General features: G+C 45.9%; 1 protein-coding gene and 2 long non-coding RNA genes across 7 annotated transcripts in view; 2 read left to right on the top strand and 1 right to left on the bottom strand.

The window, feature by feature from the left end:
* DISP3 (dispatched RND transporter family member 3) overlaps nucleotides 1–15,965 on the top strand; it is a 104,596-nt gene that overhangs the window by 21,861 nt on the left and 66,770 nt on the right. The gene's annotated exons all lie outside the window — the stretch shown is intronic.
* LOC137843274 (uncharacterized) lies at nucleotides 1,907–4,105 on the bottom strand. The gene is made up of 2 exons (XR_011089434.1): nucleotides 2,784–4,105; nucleotides 1,907–2,661 (listed from the first exon to the last, which is right to left on the bottom strand). It is a non-coding gene; the product is annotated as an uncharacterized lncRNA (long non-coding RNA).
* Nucleotides 7,537–10,399, top strand: LOC137843275 (uncharacterized). The gene is made up of 2 exons (XR_011089435.1): nucleotides 7,537–7,771; nucleotides 8,970–10,399. It is a non-coding gene; the product is annotated as an uncharacterized lncRNA (long non-coding RNA).

The following is a 15,965-nucleotide window of genomic DNA, read 5'->3' as shown; positions in this document are numbered from 1 at the left end:
CTTATTAAATCTAAATGAAATGCAAATGTAATTCGGATTAGTTTAGATCTCGGTGATGAGTTCCTCCGAGTCCCCTCAGCCACTGCTCCCCTTGTACAAGAGCTGCTGCTGGGGTTGACACTAGGTGCAGTAATTGGCATGCTGCCTTCGAGGGCAGCGTTGAACCAATGTTTCGTGCATGCCTTGTGCTTGTGCAGCAAGTCACTATGGGCAGAGCTGGATCAATTCAGTCAGCAGCTGTAGGCCACAAGGCACAGTGCTTTTATTAACCCTCTAATCCTGATGTTTCCCTATAGGGGCGCTTCAGACAACGCAGAGATCAAGGCCAGCCCTTTCTTTTCCCTCCTTGCCACCAGCCCTGAAGCTTCTGTCTTTGCCCTAACCCTTGGCTACTGTCAGGCTGTGTCCTTGTCCCCATCCCAGTGCTTTGCTACCTCTCAGTGCCAGGCTGGTGCTCAGCTGCAGCACATCCTAGGCTGAAGCCACAGCTGCTGCACGCCTGGTGGCTGCTTGCCCTGCCTCTCTGCTCTCCCTTCCTGCAGCTGCTCCCTGCCTGCTGCTCCATCCTGGACTTTCTGAACACGGCTGCTCACTGGGCACAGGGGCAGATGGCTGCGGTTCCTGGCTGGGGGCTGGCGTGTTGCTGGAAGCCGTGAGGAGTGGATGAGAGCGAAGCAGAAACGCCAGGCACTTAGTCAAACAGGCTCGGCTGGTGATGGGATGATGTTATTGTCCTGATGGAATCTGAATTCAGGTGTTTACCAACTGAGTACTGTGGGGTGGGAATTAGAGATGGATGACACAAATCAGAGGGAGTGTCTAGGTGGCAGTTGTCCTGAATTGCCGTGTACCGTTGGTATGCGGTTCTCACAATGAAGTTTGAGCTGAGAAGTGGTTGTGTTCAGTGCTGAATGAGCTGGCCCTTCCTTGGTGTCATCCAGGGCAGTGGAGCAGCACTCGAGGCACTTGAGTTTGTTTCTGGCTCAGCCAGTGATCTGCTCTGCTACCTCCAGCAAGTCATTTAATCTCTCTGTGCTTTCATTTTCCTGTTTGTAAAACGGCTATAATGATATACACTTTCTGCATAAAAAGCCTCAATATCTTTTGCTGAATAGAGCTGTGCAAGACTAGATGTTTTCTTTAATATCCTCTAGTTTGATGTTTTGCTAAAATAAAAGACACTGCAGATGAGATGATTAGACACAAATTTGATAAATGTTGACAGATTGTTATTAGCAACAAAGTGACTGGAAAGCATCCCCTGCAAATGTAGACCATCGTGGGCAAATTCTTACCTATAAATGGATTCCTCTCCCGCCCCCCCAAATCTGCCGCGAGCACAGGTCACCTTTTGACCCTTCTTATGCTGAGAGAATTGATGACTGACAAAGAATTTAATTAGTTAGGAGAGAAGCTGAAGGCAGGAATGGTATGCTGGTAGGTAATTGTGTTTCAGATACACAGAGTAGCAGAAAGACTTTGATGAGTGGGATTCCTGTTGTCTTACACGTGTCTACAAAAGAAGGCTTCTCCTGGAAAACTAAATTGTCTCTGAACTTGTCTCAGAGCAGGGAGGTACATTTATAAACTGACAAAAATCCTTAAACATCTTCAAGAGGAGAAGAAGTGCCGAGTAAAATGTAAACTTCTGCCTTCAATTTTCAGACCAGGGTCTCTAGGCCATATCCAGACCGCTTTTAATTAATTGATGGTTCATCTTCTAGCAGGTGCAAGGTGGGGTAGTCCCAAAGTACATCTCAGATATTTGTCGGTTCCTCGTGCTGTTTTAGGCCAGATTCCCATCCCGAAGGGGCTGAATATGAGTTTATGACCGGCTTCAATAGAGCAGGGACAAGCTCTTTGTAGGCTGAGGTTTTGATTACTGTGCAGCGATGGAAAGGGTCACATACAGGGACAGTTTCCATTGTGACGGCTCAGAAAGAAATCTGTGTGTGCTTCCTACACAGAGCACACAGAGTGAGCGTTCAGCATCCACCAGATACTTTGGGCTTGGGCTGTGGTGGATATAAACTGGCAATATGCCATTGATCTTTTACACGTGCAGACTTGCTCACTGTGGATCTGGTTTAGGGTGATAAATGAGAAAAAAAAAAAAAAACATGCTTTTGTCTTCTATAAGACATTCAATATTTATAGGAAGTGTAGCAACTGCCTGGATTGAACTGTGGCTTTTGGGAGGGTCTAAACAGAACCCTAGGAGTGATTTTACACCCTGCCATAGCGGTCCAGGTTCATTAATGAGCAGTGTCATCTACTGCATGCCAAGTATCTTGTTTACATATTTTTTTTTAAATAAATGTTAATCTCAACACTTTAATGCACTTTTAGGTCATATGGAAGATGAAACTGAGAGGAAGCCACAGGGATTTCTGATGGGAAACCAACTGGGTTAAGCATTTCAAAATAGAAAACTATTGCCCATGTCAAATACAAGGGGCCAAATGCAGGGTCTGCCCCAAAATATTAGAACAGTCCAGGGCTGCAAAAAGGTTATAAAGCATGTATTTGCCTTCCCCAGTCCTGCAGCTGTCTGCCAACAACTCTGTATGAGATCCCTGAGGTCTTCTTTAATGCGTGTTGGTTGCTATCTGGAGGTCTGCATCCCTTCTTCTGGCCGTACCTGAAGTGGGTGTATTTTTCCTTGTATGTGAACAGAAAGAGAGGGAGAGATGACCTTCCTTCCCTGTCATTTAGACGATATCACTCTGGAATTTATCCCCCCAGGGGAGCAGCCCCTGGCCCATTTTGTTAGTGCTTTTTACCTGCTGTCCTCATTTCTGCCAGGGTGAGATGGGTGCAACACAATCTTATTCCCAGTGGTGACAGTTCACAACTGCTTTGTGCTGATACAGATTGGGGTGCAAGAACAAGGTGAGGAATAGATACGGTCAGTACCTTGTATGAGTGTGCCCTGCATCCTGAAAGTGCCCTGTGCTGCAGGCCCTTGCCCTGCTCTTCTTCAGGGGTGACTTGTGTTAAGTAAGGGAGCTGCTGTTTGGGAATCATCTCTATTACAGAGCCATGAGGTAGATGTTCCTGAAATAGCAGCAGATCAATTGATTCATAAGAAATTAATGCAATCTCCTCCCCTTGGGCAACACAGAATCTATAGCTTGTGAATTAGATAACAGAGCTCGGCTGTGTTTGGTTGAGAAAACATCGGCACTTGTGTTCCTCAAGGCCTTTCATGGTCTCGTGTGAGCACCATCTCTTCTGCTGCAGAGCCCTTGCCTTCTGTTGAGAGCCCTGGCAATTATCTTCTGCATGAATTGGATCATCTCCTTCTGTAGCTGCTGGAGAAATCTGCTTTTAGCTGTTTAAACGGATGAGTCATCTGCACGTCCTCCACAATGCCACGGCTGTGTCCCCTTCCCACCATTTGTCTAGCAGCATCACTCAGAGTTGTCTGCACCAGCGAGCAGAGTGAGAAAGCGAGAGGTGCTCCTGGTCAACACCAGGGTTGCTGATCTCAGAGTCAGATCCTTTGCAATGCTGCAGCAAGAGCTTTGCAAAACTCTCTAAGAGGAATAAAGTTTGGCTCATCCACTTGTGGAGACAGAATTAGGGATGGGGTTGAATTCTGCATAGGTTTCTGTATCCCTCTTGGTGAAGCAACAAGTACTCCGCAGCTCTGTACCTGAGAATGACTTTTCCAAGGCTATATCTCTTCTGACTGCAGAGTGAGGATAAACAAGGCTTCTTTCAATTCCTGATCATAAACAACCTTCTCGTGACAGAGGTCCTTGTGTGAGAACTGACGAACTGCAAAGCCCAGGACCCTGCAGCGCGGCCAGCTGGGGGGTGCGGTTTTTGGGCATGCCAGTGGTGTTCTCCCTGCTGTCAGCGCCAGTTAGACTAACTGCAAACAAAGGCCTTCAAAAACTTCGCCTGAGTTCCTGCAGCTTCTAATCTTCTGCAATATCCTGCGGATGCTCTGCTTCAAGCTCTTTGGGCATGCCCTAGGGATTGAGCAGGGGGCGTGCATTGGACAGAAAGGAACCACGCTCCTAATATTTCTAAGGCTTGTGGGAATATTTTTATTTTTATTTATTATTTGCAGTCACTACAAGCACTAATTAACAACTTCCCAAGGGAAAGTACTAGCTGTGCATCCTGCTGGGCTTGAAAGCTACTGCATTCATTTTGTGTTTAAGATGATGTTTTAATTAAACTGCCCCCTAATTATCTTAACTAGCTTTTAAATAATAACTTTCCACTGAACCGTTTGCATCAGCTGCTAATTGGCTCCCTTCTGTTTACATAGATTTCTTCGGCTCAGACAAACGTGCCCGTGGAGTGGCAGGTAGGTATGGGAAGGGGCCATGCTTCCCTTCCTGCACCGTGCTTCTGCTGTGTTTGCCTTTAGGAAAATGGATCACATTCCAGGGTGAAATGGAGATGGCTGCGCTGGCGAGCGCTTCCCCATTTATTCATGGGCTGTGCACGAGGAGGATTTTATATGCTCATGTTTCCTCAAGTTGCTTCGTCTTCAGGGCACTTGATCATTCACCCAACGGCAAATTATTCCATTTCTGTGTTCACCCAGTTTGGGCTAATTCACAGTGCATAATTAAAGGACCTTGACCCTGGCTGGAAGCAGGGTCAGTCCTTGGCACAGACGGTGGCATTAATAATGTATGCAGTGGCTGCTGCAAGCTGTAGAGGTCACCACACAAGCTCAATAGTTCATGGGCTTGCTGTGCCTTGTGCAGGGTAGGACTGGAAGGAGGAGCAGCACATCCTCAGCTCAGGCAGCCCTCAGCATGCTGATGTGCTGCCTTCCCTGGGGCAGCACTCCTTGTGCTGGGGGGAGGCTGGTGCTGGCAGGCTCACTGCCATTTCAGCCTTTCCCTGCATTATGGCACAGGCATTTGGGTGAGGGGGTGTGCTGGCATTTAGGGCAGCTGCATGTTTTTTGATTACTGCATGCAGGTTTAGGTGCACATTTGTGGGTCCACACAAGTGTGGACCTTTCTGTGCAACACAAGCAAGACTTGCGTGCTTCTCTGCAACCTGCTTTGAGCTGCAGATACGCAGCCATACTGGTGGGCATGTCCATGTCTTGTTAGCACATGTGTCTCAGATTTAATTCAGAGCTCTGTAGCCATGTGTTATTTAAATGTTTTCTGCTGGATTCCATTCCCAGGACTCTGATCTACATATTATATCTTATGCAGTTCGTCAGCTTGCTTTTTCCTTCTTGTTTTCCTGTGTTTGTTTAAAGCCTCTGCCGCAAAACCAACAAAACACGGTGCAAGGAAAGGTGTCCCAGGGGTAGCAGGTGAATGTGTGCGATCCTTCATTGCTTGTGTCACCAACGCAAAATAATCCTACGTTTCCGTCAGCTCCCATTTAGAGATGTGTGCTAATTAGCCTTTTATTACAATGTGTATTTGAAAACAATTAGAATTACAGTGCCAGCATGTGGCTAATTCAACCTCGGGATGTTGATACAGTTAAGTCAGCAACTGGCGACTCAGTCTGATTGTCAGAGAGCATTTATGTATGGGTGTGTGTGTGTGAATAGCCTTTGACCAGGTGCCGCTGCAGCCACCTGCCAGCAGAGAGGCTTCAGGGCTCCTTAGCACCCTACAGGGTCCGATTTTGGGGGTGTAAACATCCCTTGAACATTTCTGTTGGACCAGGAGAAGAAAGCATGCATCGTGGGTGACATGCCAGGAGTGGATGGGCTGGATACGGGCTGGCTCTACCCCACCAGCAATCAACATTTTCGTTTTCTGAGGGCAGTGGAGCTGCTGTGTCAGTATTTGCACCCGAGCATTCCAGTGCTGAGCTGCAGTAATTCAGAGGTAGAGGTAGAGCAGTGTAGGCCCCTGTCACAAGTGTCTTTTGAATACAAACTCTAAAAGTGCTTTCAGAAGGGACAGTTCTGGGATTACGGACACATCTCTTTCTGTGGTTTTCTGTAGTTCTGAGAATGAAACCTAACTGACACTGCCAATTTCTCTGCCCCAAGACTCTCAGCAAACCTTGGGCCAGTGATCACAGCCATTATGTGGAAGAGCAAGGCTTTCCCTTCATTGCTATTCCCCTGATCAGCTGGCTCTGCTCCAAAAATCTCCATTGCCAGAGGGTGCCGAGCAGAATGCATTCGTGGAGATAAGTGATTCTTCCCCCTTGAGGAATTTGCATTCTGCAGTCCTTATCTGCTCTTATTAACTTCCATGTCACAAGGAAAACTAAAGGCCTTCATCTACATTTCCAAACAGCAGAACTTTGCCTGCTTTCGAGGGGAAGCCTAAAGCCTCCTTTTGCCATCATCACCATTTGCTTTCAAACGGACTGTCAGGAAATCAGCTGTGGTTTTAGTCTAACAGAGAGAACTTGCTGTTTGTCTGTAAAGCCTTTTCCCTTTGTAAATCCAGCACCGTTTCACGTCACAGTTGTTACAGGTTTAACCTCTGCAGCTGCACTTTCTTGCTTTAAATCCTGCATGTATTTTTTCTAACCAATGTCTGCGAAATTCTGGAGCTCTGCAAAAGGACGAACGAGAAGGAAAAGGCCAAGTGGTTGGCAGAGGATGGTTAGGAGCTATGTGCATGGTCTCCCCAGCCTTTGAATGCTTTAACAGGTGCCTTCTTCAGCAGCCTTCGTCTACCTTCCAGTCTCCACTTGGATCAATGCAGTGGGAACACAGGCTTTAGGCACCTTGCATGGCACCTTCCAGTCAATGGCTGTAATTGTCAGTTAAGATTTGCTGCTGGAATGAAATAAATACTTTGCTCGGAGGAGCTGTGGGTGCTGGAAGTGTTCAAGGCCAGGTTGGGTGGGGCTTTGGGCAACCTGGACTAGTGGGAGGGTTGGAACCAGGTGCTCTTTAAGGTCCCTTCCAACCCAAACCCTCCTGTGATTCTGTGATTTAGGATGAGCTGTGCTCGTTTTCTGTTAATTGGTTTGAGCTATTGACACCACAATACAGAAACAATGGGACTTTGTGCCTGTGCAGTCAGATTAATGAGTGTGCTGGAGCTGTAACACAAACAAACTTTGCTGGGAGACGAATCTTCTGAGAGCTCACGTGAGTGCCAGGTGTTGTGTGAGTGCTCTGCTATCCCGAAATGATGGAGGTACAAAAGGCTCGCTGGATTTTGCTGTAATGAAAAAGCAGGTCTTTGGGGATAGTTTGATCCCTTTACAGCTTTAATGTTAGAAGAATTTACTCGCTTTGGCCTGTTACACTCACCGTAAAACTCAGCTTCATTGTTAAAATGTTGTCACTGAAAAAATAAATAAAAAAAGGAGAAATGGAAAGATTGGATTTTCTTGGTTACATCATTTTCTTTTAAAACAAACCAACCATTTTGCAGCTGACAGGATTTATGTGAGTACTTAATCTGGAGCTAATCATAATCTCTAGAAATGCAGCTTCCTGTAGCTGCCTTGCTACAATATCCAAAGTTTATAGAATTGGTGCAGCCAATCTGGGACCCTCAGAGAACCATATCAGCCCCGTTCCTTCAGCTGAGAGAAGCAGCTTGCTTCTTTTTATGAGCTTCTCCCACCCCTTCATCTTCCCTTGATTACTGTTTTCTTGAAATTAGCTCCTTAAAATTCTTACAGCCAATCTCCAAGACCTCCCAGCTGACACATCTATCTTACGCTGCCGCTCTCCTCCTTCGCAAGGACTCGCATGGAGCCGGGGAAGTGCTTCACGTTTTGTTTGCTAATAAAGACCATGGAGGGATGTTAAACCGATAGCACCTACCATACAAGAAGATGGCTTGGAAAAGTACGTACTGCCACATCCTTTTTGATTCATAACCCAGCCTGGCAATGGTTTTAAGCGTGATGTTTCTAAGAAACACAAGAAATAGAGGTGGAAACTGAAGGCACTGAGGTTTAATGGTGAATGCAGCAGCTGCCAGCATTGCCACCAGCTCGGCTCTGTGGCTTCAAACCACGCAATGTCTCTGTGTGTGTTTATTTCCCTGGGTGCGAAAACACAGCATCATCCTGCCTTTTCCTTTCCTCTCTTATGTTAATGCCCCCTCCAAGGTATTTCTGGTATTTTATTCAATTCTCTTTAGTAAATCTGTAGCATGCAGACCTGCTTTAAAACTTGGACTGCTGTGGAGATGATTGGGTAATGTCCTGCAGTTTGTTTATCTTTTATTTAGGACTCCAGGGGGAAGCATCTGGAAACCATTCCCTCTACCATGCTCTTGTCTCTTCATTTAGTCTATTAATGAAATATTTCTTTCTTTATTTCATTATTTCATTTTTTTTTTGTTGCTTCTCATATCTAGACGAACTGAGAGAAATATTTAATTCACTGTTTCCTACATACGTGCCATCCATAAGCATATTCTCTCATCTATAAGCTGTTTCGTGGGGAATTCCTCCTTCTGAAAGCGCTGGGCTTCTTTGTTGAGTTGCCATTTCTACAAAATTTTGTATTTACTGAATTAGCCAAAGGAGATTATTTATTCAACCGGAAGGAAAAAATCACAAGCAGCTGGGAAGCTTTATTTGTACTTGTATTTTTCTTCTTAAATCTGCGGTTTGTTAAAACCCACTGTATATGAGATTTAACAATCAGTTTTTTCCCCTCGTGCATGCCTATTTATGAGAGGAAAAATAGACACTGATTGCATGGTGTAGCTGATTTGTTAAACAAATGTTCTGCAAGCCTCAGCCGTACTGGAGCTTTGTGTATTGGCCCCATATACTGTTTCTCTGCTCATAACAAATACCGGAGTGGTCTATATTCACACTTGGCAGAAATTGGCATAGCAAGAGCTGCTGATTTATGCCACCGCAAGAAATATTTACCCTACTAGTAATGATGGATTTCATCAAAACTCCCGATGCCACGAGCAGGGCAGATTGTAATGAGAACAGGATGGGCTGGGATCAATAGCATTTTGATTTCCTTAGGTCTGCAGTCCTGTAGCAAGTACTTTTTTTTTTAATTATTATTCTTTCAGAACCGTGGCCAGCAGTCAGAGCGGTTCCCTGCACAGCAGTGAGCTCTCTGAGGTATTAAGTCGTGTCTCTTGGTTACTGACGATGGCATTCAAGTCTCAGGTGTGACTGTATGAATTCACTGCAGGCTTGAAAAATGGAGAAATGACTCCCCGAAGACATTTTCCTAATCCAAAAATGCAGCGGAGTCCGAAGCAACAAAAGAAAACAGATTCTGCCTTGTTCTAGCGAAGTTTTGCCATCCCCGTGTCTCTGGGGATCTGGAATCCTCGTTATCACTGAGGAGCTGGTGGCAGTCCCAGGCACAGAGTGACTGAGCGCACCGGCCCGGGCTCATTTATTGCTACAGATGAGACAAATGCGGAGAGAGCAGGCAGGGGGGAGCTGGCAGGGAAGATGCAATGCTGCCAACCCCAACTGCTGCAGCTTGAAGACACATCTTTAGAAGATGTTCCCATGACACAATTAGGGAGGTAATTAAATAATCCTGTGAAACACAGCTTGGCAGCTAAATGTATTGTAGGCAAGGAGCTGAAGTGCTATGCTTCTGTCCGTGGCAGGGGGGAGGCATGAAAATAATCTGTTGTCATTTTTACCATTGCAACAGTTTGTAAAGTGTAGTTTTTTATTCCCTAAAAGTCCAGACAGAAGTAAACTTAGTGGGTTGCTGAAAGTGCTGTTCATCCAGAGGACTTTGGGCAAGGGAACAAGTTTGTCTGAACTGAAATCTTGGATTGATATTAAATTGCAGTCAGATGAGTATTTGAATCTTTAATTTAGCTGTTCTAGGTAACAATAGCAGATGGGATGCAATGGGAGTGCAATTACAGAAAAAGGCAATGGGATGGACGTAAGCACAGGTGAGCCATACACACGGCACGACACCTGGAAAGTACTTGGCACATCTGAAATTGCTGCGGATCCTCCGGGTGCTCGGTGGAAGCTGGCTCAGGTCCTCACACTGCAGGCACATGCCGGTTGCAGGTGGAGGTAACAGGGTTAACCAGTTGCTCGTGCTCATTTTTATGGGACAAGCGAATGCAGAATTCCACCATGAACGCATCCTACTGGAATAACTTCAAGGCACAGGCAGGACTGTTCAAATTTTCTGGGTTGCTCTTTTGTCAGGGGACATGAATGTTCTGAATTGCGCAGCAATTATGAATGTAATATCTTGACAATGTAAAATATCATTAATGACTGATCTAAGGGAACTTGCAAATGACCATGTAGTTACACAGTGTTGGCAGCATAAATAGCAATTAATGTTGTAACTGTAGCTGTTTGTACTCAGATTATATCAGGGAATCCCACAGAGTGGGAAGGAGTGTCAAATGTTCTAACACAGGAGAAAATAATAATGATAGTGATAATATGAAACTGATAATTAAGGATCTTCCCTCTGATACATCTGTGAAAGGAATAGGGATGCTCAGGAGTGCAGAAACCTGAAAAGCAGTTTGTGTGTATCTGTGGCTCTGTCCATCCATCTGTCCCTAACAAATCAGGCAAGTCAAAGGGATTGTTATGGCAGTTATCTCATGAAATTTTGCTTTAGCTTAAACTGCAGAGGTCTGTATTCTTGGGAAAAGGCCTGGGATTCTGGCTTTTGCTCTCAGTGATTTTTGCAGTAATTATCTGAAGTATGCAGGACATGGATTTGGTTTAACGGGAAGCTGAAAAGTGCTCCGGTGCAAAGATAAATCTGGACTCCCTCCAGAACCCTCACTGAAGGCTGGTGAGTGTCTGTCACAGCCACAAGCCGTGACACTCCGGGAGCACCAAAATGATGCCCAGCTCACCAACAGCAGCAAAGGGTTCATATCTCTGTCTGATGCACTGCTCAGGAAGATGTTCATCACTCATGAGAAGGAGAGAAAGCAGCCAGTTAGCCAGGGTTTGCTTCACGAGGAAGCTTGGGAAGAAGAGTTTGTATTTCACTGCACACAGAAATTGCTGATGCTGTTTTTTTCCCCTTCTCTTGGCTATAAATGAGATCTGGAGAGAGGGACGGAGAGACAGAAAGAACAAGGAAAAAAGACTTGATAAAATGCCATCCTGATCTTGGTCAATAAACTTATTTCCAATTAGGAGCTCCAGCAGCAGCAGGTGCACAATGTATGTTCTGCTGCAGGGTACTCATCCTGGTGGTAGGAAGCCAGATTTTAATAATATTTGCATCAGCAAGAATGTGAAGTAATCCCAGTGAAATTATGGCATTTATCCTGGATTTGTACCGGTATCAAAGAAAGCAAAATCTGTCTGATTTAGTCAAGAGCCTTCTTTGCTTTAATAACTGACACAGCCCTGCACTGCAGCTTCCCTCGTTCAGGCTTAAGGATTCCCCGCTTTTCTTTAGTACAGGGCTTGGGGATCTCCTTTCTCTGCTCAGTGGTAAATGCTCTGACCTTCCTTTCAGAGATGGCGGCCACTTCTTCCCTGGTTGTAATTCCTGATTTGATGTTCGGCCCTGGTATATGCAGGGGTGACTCCATCATGTGTGTTGGAGGCAACATCTTTTGTGCTGGGCCTGGGATACCCACTGCCTGGTGGGGATACAGCAGTAACAGAGCATTTGTATTCGACGTGAGGGAAGCTGTAAAAGGAATGAACAAGCTAAAGTGTGGAGAGAAGGTTGCCGCTGGATGGAAGAGGCAGGCAGACAAGAGGAGAGATGAAACAGTAAATTTGTGACAGTGGCCACAAAAAGTGGCAGCGGTGGGGCATTAGGTGATGCAGGTGGGCATGGAGTTCTTCCAAATTAGCTCAGCAGAGAACCTGTCCCACAGCTCCCACCCTCCCTTCTCTGTACCAGTGACTGCTGCATTCAAAATCTGCCTGCCTAGCCAATCAGTCCCAAGTGAATACTGACAGCAAAAGGCCCGTTACAGGGTGAAGTCCAAAGACCTAGATGGATAGATGTGAATAGCAAATGCAAATGAGAGCTGGCAGAAAGCTTTAAATGCGGTGACGAGGACATGAGCACGGGAGAGCAGCACAGGAAACACTGAGCTCTCCAAATGTGTCAGTCTCACAAAGAGGTGACAGCTGTCAGGGAAGATGACATCCTGATGGATTGTCACCTTCATCGAAAGAGAAATAAGCCCTGCTTATTATGGAATATTTTGCTTTAAAGGTGCACTGATGTTGTTTTTTTATTGTTTTCCAGAATCAGAGAGAGTTGGTCTAAATTCTGATCTCTGTTAGATGCCATTAGCAGTTTCCATTGAAATCCAAAAGCCTCATGCATCTCACCAGAAGCATGGTTTGGTATCACTGGAGCTGGGCTTCTCACATGTGAATGGAAGACCAGGGGATGCCCAGATAACCCGGGAAAGTCTCTGTCATGACCTCAAGTGAGTGTGTCCTGGCAGTTTGGAGGAACCATGATATATTCCTCTCCTCCATTCTTCTCAGTGAACCACGATGCTGGTTAAACCACAGTGCTAAACACTAACTCAAAAGACATATCTACACCTCTGCTTTACTAAACGATTTCGTTCTGCACCAAGATTTAAAAAAAAAATAAAAAAAATCTCCCTGCCAAGCATGCCTGTTCCTCTGTATGCAAGGAAGTGAGGCACTGCCTGTCCCAACACCTTCTGGAGCAGGTTGTTGGGACACCAGTGTTTTGTTGATGCTGTTCTCTATTTTTCCTTGCCAAGGAAAGACAGATGATGTACACCCCTGTGCACATTGCTTGGCACTGTGATGTTTCATCTGGGACTGTCCTCCCACTGGGAAGAGTGCAGTTTGAGCATAAGGGATGCTACAGAATAAACCTGTAGAGGGAGCGAGGGACTAGCAGAGCTGAAAAAAGAACGGGAGAAAATTAGAGACAGAAAAGCAAACAGGACTTAATCCTGTATTGTACTGAGTTTCCTTTAAGACCCATAAACTGCTCTTAGCTCTCAGTGACTGCAGCAGGGATGGGTTTTGCTGTGTATTTATATCACTGCTTTATTATTCTCACGGCGCAGTTGCAGACAGGATTAGGATGGAGGCAGGAAATGCTTAGTACCTTGCAGGAGCTGACCCCTGGTGAAAGAGAACAGTAAGGGCACGTCTCAGAGGATCTGACAGGGCCAGAGACTGGGGACAGGCAGGAAACCTACCCGAGCATTTCACATTCCTGCTCCGTGGCCTCTTGGCATAGATCAGCAAAGGTCGCCTGCATCCTCCAAGAGCAGGAAGTCATTTTAAAGTAGGGGAAACAGAGGCAGGGTGGGAAGAAAGCTTCATTTTCCAAACGTGGCTCTCTCTTTTGGATGACTCCTTTTCCTCCTGAAACAAACACTAGGTTTGTGTGAGATCCTGGATGTTGCCAGAAGAGAGCCCGGACCCAGGGGACCAGGCTGCCTGAACTGGGAGCATGGGGCCAGATCCCAAAGCAGCTGGAGGTGCGATCCCCACATCAAAGGCAGGGAGGAATGTGCTGCTAGGGTACCAGCAGAAATAGTTAATGGAAGAAAATATTCACCTAACCCTTAATTATTTAGAGCCAGAATTAATTTTGCAGTTCCTCTGGCAGGTTTCTCTGGTCATTAGGGCACTGGCAATGAGTCTTTCCCAGCAATCCAGCCATCGATCAATCTCTCTGAAGGCTAATGTGTCACTGAGAGGTTGGAGATATTTGTGTCTCAGGGCAGAAGCTGAGCCAGGCAGAATTTATCTGTGCTCTGAAACTTTACTTTTCTTTCTCTCCTCACCCTCCTCTCAGAGAGATGATAAAAATAAAGACATAAACTCAAGAAGAAAGAATAATGGCTTCGCCTTGCTGAGGGACTATATTTTGAGGTTTTGGTTAGCTTTCATCGTAAGTGCTGCTGACTGGAAGAAATTCTTTTGATCATGTAAACCCTGGCTGGATTAAATTGCCAAATCCCATTAGATTCCTTGGGATTTACAACAGATGTCGAATGCAAGATTTCTCTGTGGTCCAACAGGCCTGCAAGGCTGTTCAGGCCTCTGCTGTCCCCAGAGGCATAGGGCGGCATCAGAGGGATCATCTCTGATCCTTCATCTATTGTGCAAAAAGCTGGGAAGCTGTCGGGGTCACTACACCCAGGGCACAAGTTTCTAATGGAAGAGGTCCTGGACAGAGATGCTCTGGCCTCACTCGGAGAGGGGAGGTCTCTGTGTGTGAACCCCAGCTCTGGAGGGACAGGGAAGCAATGTGTTTGAAAAAAGAACGAATCTGGGCAACACTACGCAAAATTTGTCTGCATTAGCTTTCTACTTCCTTGATTTTTTTCTCCTACGTGCACTTTTAATATCACCCAAAGATTTGGGAGTAGTGGGAATAGCTTGTGTGTTATTAATGCTTGTAACCAGCGGCCAGGCTAACTGAACCGTTACAAAGCCAGCTCCATTTCATGCCCTCTTTCCACTTTCTCTGGCTTGACTTTTCTGCTCTGTTTGTCTGAAATGAACAGAGATGAAGTGAAATGAATTACAGCCTCTCCCTGTTCCATGCTTGAGACCTAGAGGGAGAGTTAAGTGTCACTGTATCTGCCTCGCAATTTGTGACTGCTGCAGCACAGCCTTCCTCGAGCAAGTGAAGGAACCTTCCCCTAGTAGGTACAGGAACCTTCTCTCCCATCCAAAACTTCCTTTGCATGCAGCATCCCCCCCTTTCTGCTCCTGCCATCCCCGTGCTCTGTACACTTTTCCTGTACAGGCTCAGGTCTGCCAGATGTTGAATGTTCCTTGAGAGCTCCAGCAGCGCACAGCGCAGGGAGTCCAGATGTGATAAGTGAACTAATCCTGATGTGCCTCCTCCCTCAGACCCAGAGGGAGCTTGCGAACTCGATGGGCTCCTTGCCCAGATCCCAGGGAATGAGATGCTACAGGGGGAAAATGACAGCGGCGTTCAATTTGATGAGGCTTCTTGTCCCTGGGACACAGGTGTAGTTTGCATTGCAATTGTAAGGTAGACACACAACCCCCACAACCCCCACTGAGATGAGGCATTGTAGCATTGCCTCCCTGTGCTGTGTGAAGAAGTTGGGATTTCTGCCTGGAGTCAGCCAGCAGCGGGAAGCCACCGCACACTGGGGCTGCATGAAGAACACCCACCAAGCATGTCTCCCTCTGCTCTTTGCTGGTTGAGAAATTGTTCCGGCTCTACGTTGTAATCCTTTCTGCACAGAAGCTTCCAACTGGTACAGCTCATTCTTCCTGCTTAGCTAAATGTGTTTTCAAACACTAGCCTGGAACTTAGCGGATGGTAATTACACTTTGACATTAATATTTAAACCACAAACACAGTTAGCACACTAATACCGTCCCCATAGGCTACTGCTCATTTAAGTTTTGTCCTTATGAGACTTAATTATTGTCAGGGATGAATCCTAAAAGGCAAGAAATATTACAGCTGGAAGACTAAACATTCCCTTGATTATTAGAGCTACAGGATTTGGGCACAGAGATGGAAAGAACCTTGGCTGTGGTGGTAACACTTACACTGCTAGTGGAATTTGGTGAGTTTTTAAATCCTAAAGGCTGATTTTCAATGGCTGTTGAGGTTTCTTTGTACATACAGTTTTACAGAGATCACATCATTTAGCTAGTTTAGCCAGAGAATAACTTTGCAAAACTTGTATGTCTTTATCCCTGTTGTACAGATGGAGAAACAGCATTTCTTTAAAGGCCTGGCCCAAGGCAGCACCAGGGCTCTGTGGTCTTTGCCTTCCTCTCTGGAGTAAGTAGCAGAGCTGGTGACAGTGGCAAGTGTCTGATGCTTCAGACCTGCTGCTTAACTATAAGCTACCTCTACAGTGTAACCTCTTTTATGGACCTTTTATAGGAAAAAACCCTGGGATCACATCTTTTCAATCAGTTTGTGCAGCTGCAGCTGGGTTCCCAGGATATGAAGAGCCAGCCTGCCATGTTAGATGCTTTTTGGCATTCTGCATCACCCTTCATTGTTTGCAATACAATAGGGCAGTCTGTTACAGAAACACCAGGAAAAAAGTCCTATTTTCTTCTGGTCTAAC

The sequence above is a fragment of the Anas acuta genome, chromosome 22 (genome assembly GCF_963932015.1).
Source record: "Anas acuta chromosome 22, bAnaAcu1.1, whole genome shotgun sequence".
Lineage (NCBI taxonomy): Eukaryota > Metazoa > Chordata > Aves > Anseriformes > Anatidae > Anas > Anas acuta.
The sequence above is the reverse complement of the archived record's forward strand: the minus strand, read 5'-3'. Positions and strand labels throughout refer to the sequence as shown.